The sequence below is a fragment of the Athene cunicularia genome (genome assembly GCF_003259725.1).
Source record: "Athene cunicularia isolate RWA chromosome 1 unlocalized genomic scaffold, athCun1 chr1_part2, whole genome shotgun sequence".
In the NCBI taxonomy this organism is placed as follows: Eukaryota; Metazoa; Chordata; class Aves; order Strigiformes; family Strigidae; genus Athene; species Athene cunicularia.
This window is the reverse complement of record NW_020799092.1, coordinates 16,277,605-16,289,306: the sequence shown is the minus strand read 5'-3', so window position 1 is coordinate 16,289,306 and position 11,702 is coordinate 16,277,605.

Genomic DNA, 11,702 nt, shown 5'->3' with positions numbered 1-11,702 from the left:
GTGCGGGCAGCACCCTGGAGCCCGAGGGGGCTTTTTCTTCGTCCTGAAGCCTGAAAGTGCACCGCCCGCCCCCGCCTGGCATTCCGTTAAGCCAGCGACCTGCTCCCAGCCCCGCCGCTGCCGTCGGGGTTGCGGTGCTCCTCCGGCGCGGCAGCGCCAGCGGAGATGGGGAGGGGGACGGCGTACGTGGGTGAACTTCAGAGTTACTCGGAGAGGGAGTCGGGGATCTTGTCCGCCGGCCGGGGGAATAGGTCTGTCTTTAGACTTTGCCCTTTTCTATTAAAACACGTCAGTCCGCGTCCCCGGCTCCTCCAAACGTTCCCAAAAGGGATGGGAGAAACCTTTCTGGGGTCATCGCTGCTCCCCAGGGAGGTTACTCCGTGTGGGAAGTCCCACGGAGTGTAGGTCTCGCCCCCTGCCCGGTCCCCACCCGTGCCGGCAGCCGTTGTGTAAGCCCTGGCGGTGGACAAGATAGGTGGGCTGGGGCGCGCAGCACCCCCACGCGTGGCCGCGGGCGGGCAGCCCCCGTGGTGCCACATGACACGCTGCAACCAAAGCGGGGTATTACTTCCATAATCAGGGGCGTGTATTTTTACGGCCGTGCATCTGTCCCATATCTGTGAGGTCAAATAAAATGGGTTTCTCCCTCCTTTCGGTAAACACACCTGTCCGAAGGGGCTGTCGGTGAGGTTTGTCTGCTTTTCTGTTACCACCTCGGATCTGTTAATGGTCAGCAGCTGATGAAAGTGATTGCCGCCTGAAAAGCTTCATGCCAAAAAGTTCTGGAGTCTTACCTAATTCTGGCAGCTTTCTGCCTGCAAAGCCCCAGTGGAGGCAGCACACCATCAGTAACTAGTATCAGTGTGCTTAGGGATGAGCCCTCTTAACTGGGAGGATAGAAAACAGGAGCTGCTACTTGTTTTGTCTCTGCAAGGAGAGTGCCTTTAGCTCTAGGTGAATTAGCTGAAGAATGTCCCCTGACATGGAGATACTTTTTTTTTTTTTTTTTTTTTTTTTTTTTTTTTTCCATGTGCTGTCAATTTACATCTGAGATAGCTTCGTAATGGTTTGAGTCTCTGCATGTGGCAGGGCTTAAAACTGATGTAATTAAACATTCTTCATAGCTGAAGTTTTATGTAAGACTTCATGTATGCAGAGAGATTTCCCCATAAGGGCCGATGGTCTTGCTGGTGAGCATGAACTTTGGGATGATTCATACTAGACTCAATAAGGTGAGCGATGTGAAAAGGAAAATTTACTGGACGCCTAAAGAGCATTACATCAGTCACCTCTCAGTACTTTTGCATCTCTACCCTGACAGTTTTCCTAGTGTCATTTAGGGGCAAGTTGTCTATTGTAGGTAAAGGCAGATTCTGTAGGTGGGATCTTGAAGTAGCTGCTAATGAGGGAGGTTTGCTAATGTGTCTGCTCTTGGTACAGAAGGCACAGGGTTTGCACAATGGAAGTGCTTCTATTCAGGCTATGCATTTTCATTTTTATTTCATTAGTTTTGGCATCTTCTCATTTTGGAGGCAGGTATTAAAAACTGTTTATAATGTCCTGTTTTCTAGATTATCCAAAAGTGACTTAAAGACATGGGTATTCTTGAAGGTTTCTGCATGGTGGATATTTGTAAGGGTTTCATAATAAATGATTGTAGGAGGAAATGTTGCATTTTTTTTTCTCTTCTTCCTCCCACCTCTCCATCTAGGCAAGTATACAAGTCCCAAACCTTCAGACATGAAAGCCTTTTCCTAAGCATCTCTTGGTGCATGTTACTCATTCTACTTGACTTACAAACATTCAAGTACATTTTCTTTACATACTTGGATTTTCACACCTTTTCTTCTTTTGGAGCTAGTTTTCTACAAATAATGGGCACTTCCTCACTTATCTGTAACAGTAACAGCTTGAGTAGGTAGGAGTAGAAAACTTCCACAAAGGACCTCCACTGAGATCTCCACACCCTGCAGCCCCCAGGTCTCTTAAATTGATACCATTTCTCTCAGTAAATTAGGGTGTGGAAATAAATTTGTAAATGACCATATTATATATGGGAAAATCTATTTATGTTGGCACTTGGACACCCTTATCCACTGGTACAATGGAAGTTATTTAAGGCTTCATAGGGACTTTCAAAGAGCTCATTCAAAATTCTTTGTGCAGGTGCATTACATTGATAAACACTCGTATATCTGTATTTATACATGCAGAAAAAAACCCAACAGTTGGAACTTGCTTAAAATATCTTTCTTTTTTTTTGCATGCGTTTTCATGAATCTTTATTCTGTTGGTGGCAGTTGAAGGAATGAAATGAGTGGCTGAATGACAGGTCAAGGTATTGTCACAAGGGACAAAATGAAGAAGAAAAATACTTCGTGTACCCATTTTATGTTAATCACTCTATTATGAAACTATGGCTTACCTGAGACCGGCTTAAAGTATTATATTTTTCCCCCTTTTGTTGCTAAACAGCATCTGCTTTCATTGTAATGCAGATCTATTTAGCTAATGACATAGTTGTTGCATACAAATAACTTGTCACTTTCTCTAGAATTGTACTAAAGCCATGAGCAACAGTTCAGAAATAATGTTTTGTACTGATGTGGCCAGTGGCTTACAATGCAGAAACTGCTGTTATGTATGTAAAGATTTTGTGTAGTAATACTGATGTAGGCATGTCTGTACCCCATATTGAACCATCAGGAGGAAAAATGTGCTTTGAGTAACACAGGTGTACCTCACAGGGAGCTTGAAAACTCCCTTGACCTTGCCATGTTCCCAGCCATGCACATCTTGCACCTGACATTCACGAAGCTTGTTGTCTGCACCAAAAGCTCATCATTGCTTTAAGAGTAGGTGTTTGCTTGATGTTTTCTTTCTAGTAATATGCTGTAATTATGTATACATACACAGTGGGGATATGCCACTTATCTGTGTTTGTGTGTGAGTTAATGGGTTTAAAGTGTGTCTGTTTCTCTGTGTGTGTGTGTGTATGTGCTGCCAACACACATCCCTTAAGTGGATCTTAATTTGCAGATGGGATGCCTGCCCTGCCTGATGTCATGGGGGTGCTGCTGCCGGAGCTCAGCCGGTGGGTATGGCTGGTCCCACTGGTGAGGGAGGGAAGGGGAGGTCTGCAAGAAGTGTTGACCCCTTGATGAGGGGTACCTTGCAGAGCTGGTTCCTGTGCAGACTGAACAAAAGCTCAGAGCAATCCCTTTTCAGCCTCATGCTCTTAAGTGAGGCCAACTGACAATATTTGGGTGCTGACATCAGAATGCCCACAGCTAAGCAGTAATTTTTAGGGCTAATTTTTTACCCTACAGATATGGAATTAAGTCCCTTAAAGATGTTTTGGCTTTCCTGCTTAGAAATCTTAACTAGCATAAAAAAAAAATGTTTTTCTCAAACTGATAGAACCAAAAGTTCAATTTCCCACCCCACTGTAAAGAAATTGGTGGATGAAGACAAAATTTTTAAAAATTACTGAATCAAGTACATACCCATGCCAGAGAGATGCTGTCTACAGATTGACTGGTTCTTGGAGAAGTATTTACTCCCTACATTTCTAGACCAGCAGAATAGTTACAAAATACTGTGACACAAAGGTAGCAGGTAAATGGTTGTTTCCTTTTGATTTTTATTATTTTGTCAATGCAAAGCTCTGTGAGGAACTTCATGGTCTCTTTTTGTTAAAGTAGGGAGTAATGTAGCTTCCCCAGAGTAATTTCTGAAGTGGAGAAATTCAGATTATACCAAAGAGATGCTCAGTAAGAGTATTTCCACAATAGAGAAAAGCTTGGAAATAAAGCTCCATCCTGCAGTTTCCCCACAGGTGTTTGTATCTCTAAAAACATCATTTGACATGTAGTCCTGTCATTTTAATTGTTTAAGCTCAGAGAAATAGTGAAAGGTAATGAACCCACAACAAAAGAACCCCCACAAACGAACAAAACCAAAACCCAAACCAAAAAGCCTCCCTAAAACCAAAACAGCCAACAAAAGCCAAAAAGTAAACCAACCAAAACCATCCGTAATGTAAATGGGGTTTGATTTCTTATTATTATTTAGAAATCCAGGGAATCTTGATTAGTGGCATTGTAAGTTTTCATGGCCCTCTTTTGAGAGTTTAAGTGGCATTTGGCAAACACCTATCACTAGGGATTAGTTTATCTAGAGAAATGTAACTTCATTTTGACCAAGGGGAGAAATCCTCTCCCATGCGGTGGGTGGCAGGCTTTAGGATTCTTGCTTGTACATGTCTTGGGGATTTCCAGAAGTGGGGCCATAACAAATCTTTTTGAGTCCTGTGCTGCTGATAGGCAGTGGGTTGGTGGCTTCATTATCATGATTTGTCTTTGGCTAAGGCGGTTTGCCTGAGTAGGAAAGCAAGCATTTTGCTTTTAGTAATGTGAGTGCATAGTGGCACTGGTTTTCTTAACTCACTGTATTCGTTGGCTATCCAGTTCCACTCAGAAATGTTGCAGTCTAAAATAGGTGGTTTGAGTTTCCTTGGCTGATGTTTCTCTCTGACTTAACAAACAAATCTGTTTGAGATGTGCCTTGTGTGATTTCCTAACCCTTCCTCTGCGAGCAGAAGCCAAGAATCAAGCTGGCCTCTCCTCTCGCACCATCAGCAATAACTGATTGTCTGTTATGGCAAAAAAGTAGCTGGAGTTTATAATTAGAGTGGGGTTTGTTACTACATTTGAAGGGGAAAAAGTTATGGCAGAGAAATCCTACAAACCCCCTGATTACACGAGCCTTGTCAGTTGATGAGCATATGAGTACCTGGGAATACAGATGGGGCCTTAGACCAAAATAGAAATTAAAGGATAGAAAACAGCCTCATTTTTTTTCTTCCTTTATTTACAGATGTGATCATAAAACAGACAGCACTGCTCAGTAAATATTATATTGAGACAGGATGGTAGAGGTGTCTCCTATTACTAAGACTTAATTATTTTATGAAATATGACAGTATTTGCTAGTGTACTGTGGAGCATTATAAATAATTAAAGCTGAATGACATTTGTAAAAATGAAAACACATAACACAAGCCTTTGATCACTTGATTGTGTTGATTTCTTTTACTTAAGTTTCCTTGAATTTTAATATACCCTATTTCTGTAAATGAGTGAGGTTTTTCTGCATGAAAATGATGGGTGAATTTTTATCTTCTACCAAATGTCAAGAAAATAAGTCTCACTCTCTGGCCTAATCTCATAAGATCTGCTTACAACTGTCTTTAAGAGTTTCGGGTATGTACTGTACAGAGTTGTTACCACCCACTCGCATAACAGTCACTCAATTTACTTTGTCGCCCAAAGCATTCAGCACCATTTTATAATTTTCTCCCAGAGCATATCACTGGATGTTTTTGGTACATGAAGGGGCTTTCAGGAAGCTCTTTCATTTATAAAGCTTTGAGGTGGAAGCTCTGTCTTGGAGCAAAATGTAAAAAAAGGCTAGGGTAGTTCAGAAACAGGAATAATACCATGGGAAAACCAGGTTGACATTTCAAATTCCCTTCTGACTTTCAGATGTGGCTGCAAGTCTGGCCATCAATGCCTCTAGGTCACACAAAGTAAAAGGACCGTCTGAATTTAGAGCATGTCTTATGTTCTCCCTTTTGTTTCTGAAGTTAGCAGTACTTTACAAAATACATGTGAGTGATAACTCTGGGTACAGCTACATGTGAGCTGCAATGGAATTATGTGCATACTCAGAAGGAGATAAATGCACCAGTGATTTGAAAGCAGGAGCGTCTACGAGTGCATAATAAAGCTGTTGTGTAGCACAGGCACACTCAGATTGCCCTGGGACTGTCACAGGTGGATAATTTAATCGGGTAATAAATGCTGAATCAGATGCCATGTAACTTTGATGGGGTGGAAAAATAGTTCTGGCTAGTCCTTTGGAATAAATGAGCAGGTAGTCAACTCTTCTCACCTGGGTCCATCATGGGGCTGATGAAGTGATTTACTTGAAGCTTCACCAGGCTTTTGACAGGTTTGTTTTTTATTTGGCAACTTGACCAAGATCTTGGTAAGGTCATGCATATGTGCAACAATCTCCTGTGATCTTCCTGCTTTTTTTGTCGGTAAATCCAGCACAGCCTTGGCATGAAACACTGACTGTCAGCTAAGGATTTCCAAGGTATTAAGTGAAAGAGGGAGAGGGAAAGAAGAAGAAAATAATCTAGCAGGGGAGGCTCGCAGCTTTGTAGCAAGCTCTTCTACTTGCAGAACTGATGATGAGGAACTTTGCCTTTCAATAAGACCAATATGGAAAATTGGAGCTCCAGTTTGTGTCTCAATCTCTACAAAATTTTGGGTTTTTTTTAAATTTTTGTATGTGAGAGTGATGTGTTAATTATACCGTTCACCTGCATGCCCCTGGTATTTCAGCTTCTACCTTGTCCTGGGTTTTCTGAATGATTTGACCATTTGTTGCTCTTAACAGAGGAAAGTTGTGTGGGACTGGCCGTATATGAAAAAACATTTCAGTACATTAAGAGAAGACTGTTTATGTGCATATGTATGTGTGCAGTCTATAGGAGTCTCCATGTTGGTTAGTGCTGGATATTTGATGGCTGTGTATGGGTAGGCTTACATCATGGTGAGTAGCTTCAGGGTAAAAGGTGTGTGTCAGGACATGGAAGATTCTGTGTTTTGCAGGTTTCAGCTCTGGGAAAGCCATCTATACTTTCTGCTGAATAACTGCTGGACCTTGTGTGGGCTGCAGAAAGCCTACCAGGGTGGGCTGTGCATTTCGGAGCCTTGGTGCATGCTCTGTATAAGTGTCCAGGAATGTAAGATAAAGGGATGCCATTATGTTGATAATACCAGTGTATGCTGTGTGGATTTTTTTCCCCTTTATTTAACTGTCATTTATTTGGAGGAAATACATATTTATGTATATAAAATATTAATGTCTTTGCTCATTGTTGAAGGCCTTAGGTCTGACAAAGTGCTGTGCCCAGAGTTGAGTCCAAGGTTTGCAGGACCCATCTAATGCCACCAGATATTTCTGGTTTCACTTCTCACTTCTGTCTATACTGCACTTTTTATTTCCCTTTCTTGCTTCTCTTGGTGTGGACGTGCTGGCCTGTGGGTTTAACTGCTTCCCTGGTGCCCATTTTGTGCCAGGCTCTGAATTCTCCCATGGCCCTGTCTCTTGGGGTGCTGAGCTTCTGGTAGGGCCGATGCATGTGGAACCCACTTTATGCTGCCAACAGGGAAGTTGATAGCACCTCAGCCAGCTCGTAAAGGCTTTTTATTTTCTTCTCTGTAAACTTGTCTTGCATTTTGCCAATATATGAATTCAGGGAGGGTTTTGTCGAAGATGTATGTGGCCCTCACACCAGCGCCACCTTGTCTAATGTGTACTGGTGGCCATGTGCCACAGGTCGGCTGTGATCCTGAACAGCCTTTCCTGTCCAGACTGTGCCTGAATCCTTCTCTGAAGAGAACTTTGGACTTGGGGTAACTGCGGTTGGGAAGGAAAGTGTTTTTTTTACCTTAAATTTCACTAGAATTGTTTCTGTTACAAAAGACCTCTTTCCCCTATTTTGGTCTGCAGAAGAGACCCACAAATGGAGTAGGAGACAGTTTAGCATCAGGGAAGTAGCTGTTTGCTTTTAAACACCAAACAAATCTGGTGTGCTGGTCAGAGCCTTGCCTCAAACAAAAAATTCTAATCCTTGTCCATTATACTTTTTCTCAGCTTTTTCCACCTGTGAGGCTGTAATCTCTAAGTGATAACACCTACCTAATAAAGGCGGTATAGGACCTGATTCTTTGTGAATCCACTTTGAGAAACAAAGGAAGATAAGGTGACTTATTTAAGATGGCAGATGGAGTCTGTGTGACAAAGTGGGAAAAGATCCTCAACCCTAGTTCTAACAGCAAGGCCTCTCATCCAGGTTAAAAGGAGAGGGGAACAGAAGAGAGTTGAAACTGCAGCTTTCAGAAAAAACCTGAAAGCTGTGGGAGAAGCAGAGGACAGCTGTTCATGAATATTATAATTTGATCTTGTTTAGAGTACAATATACCCAAGTTTTATCTCTGAATTATTTGTGCATCTAGCAAATGGGAGGGTTAATTTTTAAAGAGCTATGGTAGTAACCTGAGGCTGCCACAGGGCAGTAAGTGGTTCTTATGAATGTCTCAGCACCTCCAACCAACTTGCCGAAATGGCTCAGTGTACAAGTAGGAAGGGGGTTGGGGTGGGGAGGGAAAGAGTTATTAGCTGGTTCTGAGGAGTGGTCGTTAACTACTGCACTCTTGGCAAAGTAAGATGGTGAAGGGGTGAGCCTGTCTGTACTCTAGGACTGAGCCTGGTATTTCCCCCATGCTCTCTGTACTGCATTTTTGAGAAAGCTTGGCAGTTTGAAACAGTTATGCTAGAAAAAATTTGCTAATGAGGTCCTGAAACTTTTGGTCCTGGGTTTCCCTTCAAATACAGCTCTGAACCGTACTGTCAGAATCCCCCTCCATTTAACAGCTGTTTGAAAGTTTATCTGACTTCAAAATTTACAGTTCATAATGGGAAATTGCTATTTTATCATCTGGTCCATCTACTCCTTTTTGAGGAGCTATGGCTTCAAATTCCACCTAGAAAGTTTTCCAGCTCGGTGGCCCTACATATTAGCTAATACTAAGCCAAACTGTCGTAGACTAATGGCTCCGTAGTCAGAGAGAATGGAGGTGTCCAACTGTACTTAGGTTTGAGGCATACTAACTTAACACATGGCTGCTCCTGCTTGTGTACCTTTGTGGAAAAATGTGAGATAGGAGAAGATCTAGCTAGGATGCTGCTCTCTCAGGCTGACAATAAGTATATGCCATCAGCAATGAATTTGCTCATTGGCACTTGGCAACAGTGCTGCTGGGTCTGCTATAGCCTCAGATAGGCTATAGGTGCATTGGAGAGAAACAATATTGATGGCTTTGGCTGTTTGACTGTATGGAAGAGCCCTTGGTGGAGAGATGTGGGCTCTTTTTGAATGTTCAGAGACTTGGAGGAAGGTGTTTAAGGGTGAGAGATGTAGGTGTGGATAGTGGGAGTGTGGTGGGTGAATACCTTGTATTTGTTACCCTCTTCAGATGGATACAAAATTCTCCATTTCCCCCTTGCAATTGCTGAGGAGCGTGTGTTTAATATGCAGGTCTAAAGTGTGTCTTATTAGGGCTATATGATACACAAGTGTTTGGGGGCATGACCTGAGGAGAAAAAGAAATTTTCATATTTAATATAGACATAAGAAGCACTATGCTTATGTAGTATTTCAGTATTTGTAATTTCATTAACTTTAAAATATTTCAAAATTGTAAAATTTGTTTCAATATTTCTATTTTCTTTCAAATGTTTCTGGATTTGACTTTTCATAAAAACAAAGAGCAAAGCCCCTAATAGGTGGATTATATGCCTTCTAAATTGTATGACTCATCAGGAAACTTGACCCACTAGGGAATGTTTTCCAAGTGGGGCAAGGATTAAGCTTCAGTTGCCCAGATTCATCAAAGAAGATGAGTTGAACATTTTAGAATCCCTTTGTGCTCCGAAACTGCTCCCTGATGCTGTGTAATATGCAGGAGAGGGGACTGCCTGTGATGCTCTGAGAAGGTGCCATGGGGTTTCTGGGCACCACAGGAGAGGATGAGGAAGCAAAATGGCTTTGAAGCCTGTTAGCATTAAAAGATGATGAGAAAATACCTTCCTGTCATCACTTTATTTCATTAGGTTGCTAATGAGTTTCCTCTAGGGATGGTAATGGGGTAGTTCTTAGCTTTTATCCAATTAGTGAATCATCCCAGGAGTATATCCTTTTGTTGTGAAAACACATCGAGTTTCATTCTAACTCAAGCAGTGCATCCTGTAGGTTCTCTGAAGGCAATGAAATGCCATGTGTAGGTGCATGCTAGGCCAGGTCCTTGGTTATTAATTGCTGATGTTAGCCTGATTTATGGTTCTGAGATGATGCCCTAGAGGACAATGGACTCTCCTGTGAAAGTAAGTGAAACGCCAAAGATGTGAATAAAGTTTCATTATGAGTTTTGAGGTTAGTTGTAAGTTGAGACACTGAAAGAATTCAAGTTAAAAACCCATGTAGATAGGAAACAAAAAAGTGCCTTTGTTGCTTTTGCCTTAAGGGATATCCGGTACCAGTGTCTTGCCAGCTGCTTGTGCTCATAGGATCCTTTGCTGCTGGCGCTGTAGTCACTTCCAGGTTTTAGCCTGATTTAAAATGACACTGAAGAAGGAATTAGCAACAGTACTGATGCAGCTGGCATGCTTGGTTGTGGGTGGCCTTCCATTAGTGAGAAGAACTTAAGCTATTCTTAATTTTTCATTTTGTCTCTGCAGGTAGCCAACAGTTGCAACTGTCACTTCTCTCCCAGGGCAGTGTATTTGGCTTTGGAGCTGGTAGTTTCTTTCATTTGTCCCTGGTCAGTTTTTATTGTGATAGAATTTCTGGATTTCTTTATTTTTGAGTTGCTCCCTCTCCCTTTTCGTTCTGTAATTTGCCTATGTTGTCCTATCTTCCTGTGAAGATGCTGGTGCTCTTTGTTGAGTTTCTGTACCATGGGCTGTGTGGTGCAGAGTACAATGAATGAAGAACACACAAGTACATAAACACTGGGCTTTGCATTCTACAAGGTTAGATATAAGTTACTGAGTAGTGTTTTTCCTGTGTCCAAGACTAATGTGAGCTTTCTAGTCCAGTGCTGCATCTCTGATTCTTTCATTCAAGATGTTCACAATAAGCTGCTTCCTTTTCCCTTTAGATTTGCAGTACTGGAGGTTTTCAAGCCTTATGGTGGTAGGCTATGTTGCAGTGGCTGCAAAGTGGTTACATACATGTTTTAAGTGCAATTGGATATAAAGATAGAGACTGGTTTTGGACTTCTCTCTGTCAATGTAATGCAAACCTATGGCAAAAAGAGGAGGAGGTGGTACCAGGTGTCTTCGCCAGCTTTTTTTCCAGCTTTTTCAGGGGTTGAAGGAGTGCTGAAAGGTGCTTGACAAGCCCTGCAGATGCATAATAAACAGTGCTGGAGTAGACTCACGGTGGCTTGTATACAGGGTAGTGTTGTGATGCTTGCGTGGAGTCTCTTTTGGCCTTGCAAATCTTGATTCACCTGGATGGCCAGCAGCAAAACAATGTTTTTCATTTCCTTGAGTCTGATGTGGGCCATAGCATCATTTGATAAATGAGCTATGATCCAAAGTGAACAGCAAAATTACTGAGTGCTGGGTTATTTGGTGTCTGTCTTGTCAGCTCTTAGTTTCTCTTCTTTCAGCAGGTAGTGGGAGGGATGACTAATGTTGGCTGTGATGTTGGGGCAGTTACGAGCTGGACCGAGAACAATATTGCAGTTAAGATGCCCCTTCACAAAGCTTATATGTGGTATTTAGAAATTGCTAACCTGATGGTCTTCAGACAAGTGACCTAGGAGTGACAGTTCTTTCCCAAAAAGTCTCCTTACCTATCAAACCTTAAACCTCTTGAGAGGGCGAAAAAACCATAACCTTTAACAAGGATGGCTGTGGGCAGTCTGGCCTGGAAGACTTTGGTGCCCTCCAAAGGGAGAGCTGGCTGGAGCATAACTTTTCTGCTTTACAGAGAGGATACTACTGCATGTCTCTTCCTCTGGGAATAGCCTGGGCTCCGCCAGACCACAGCAAGCTTC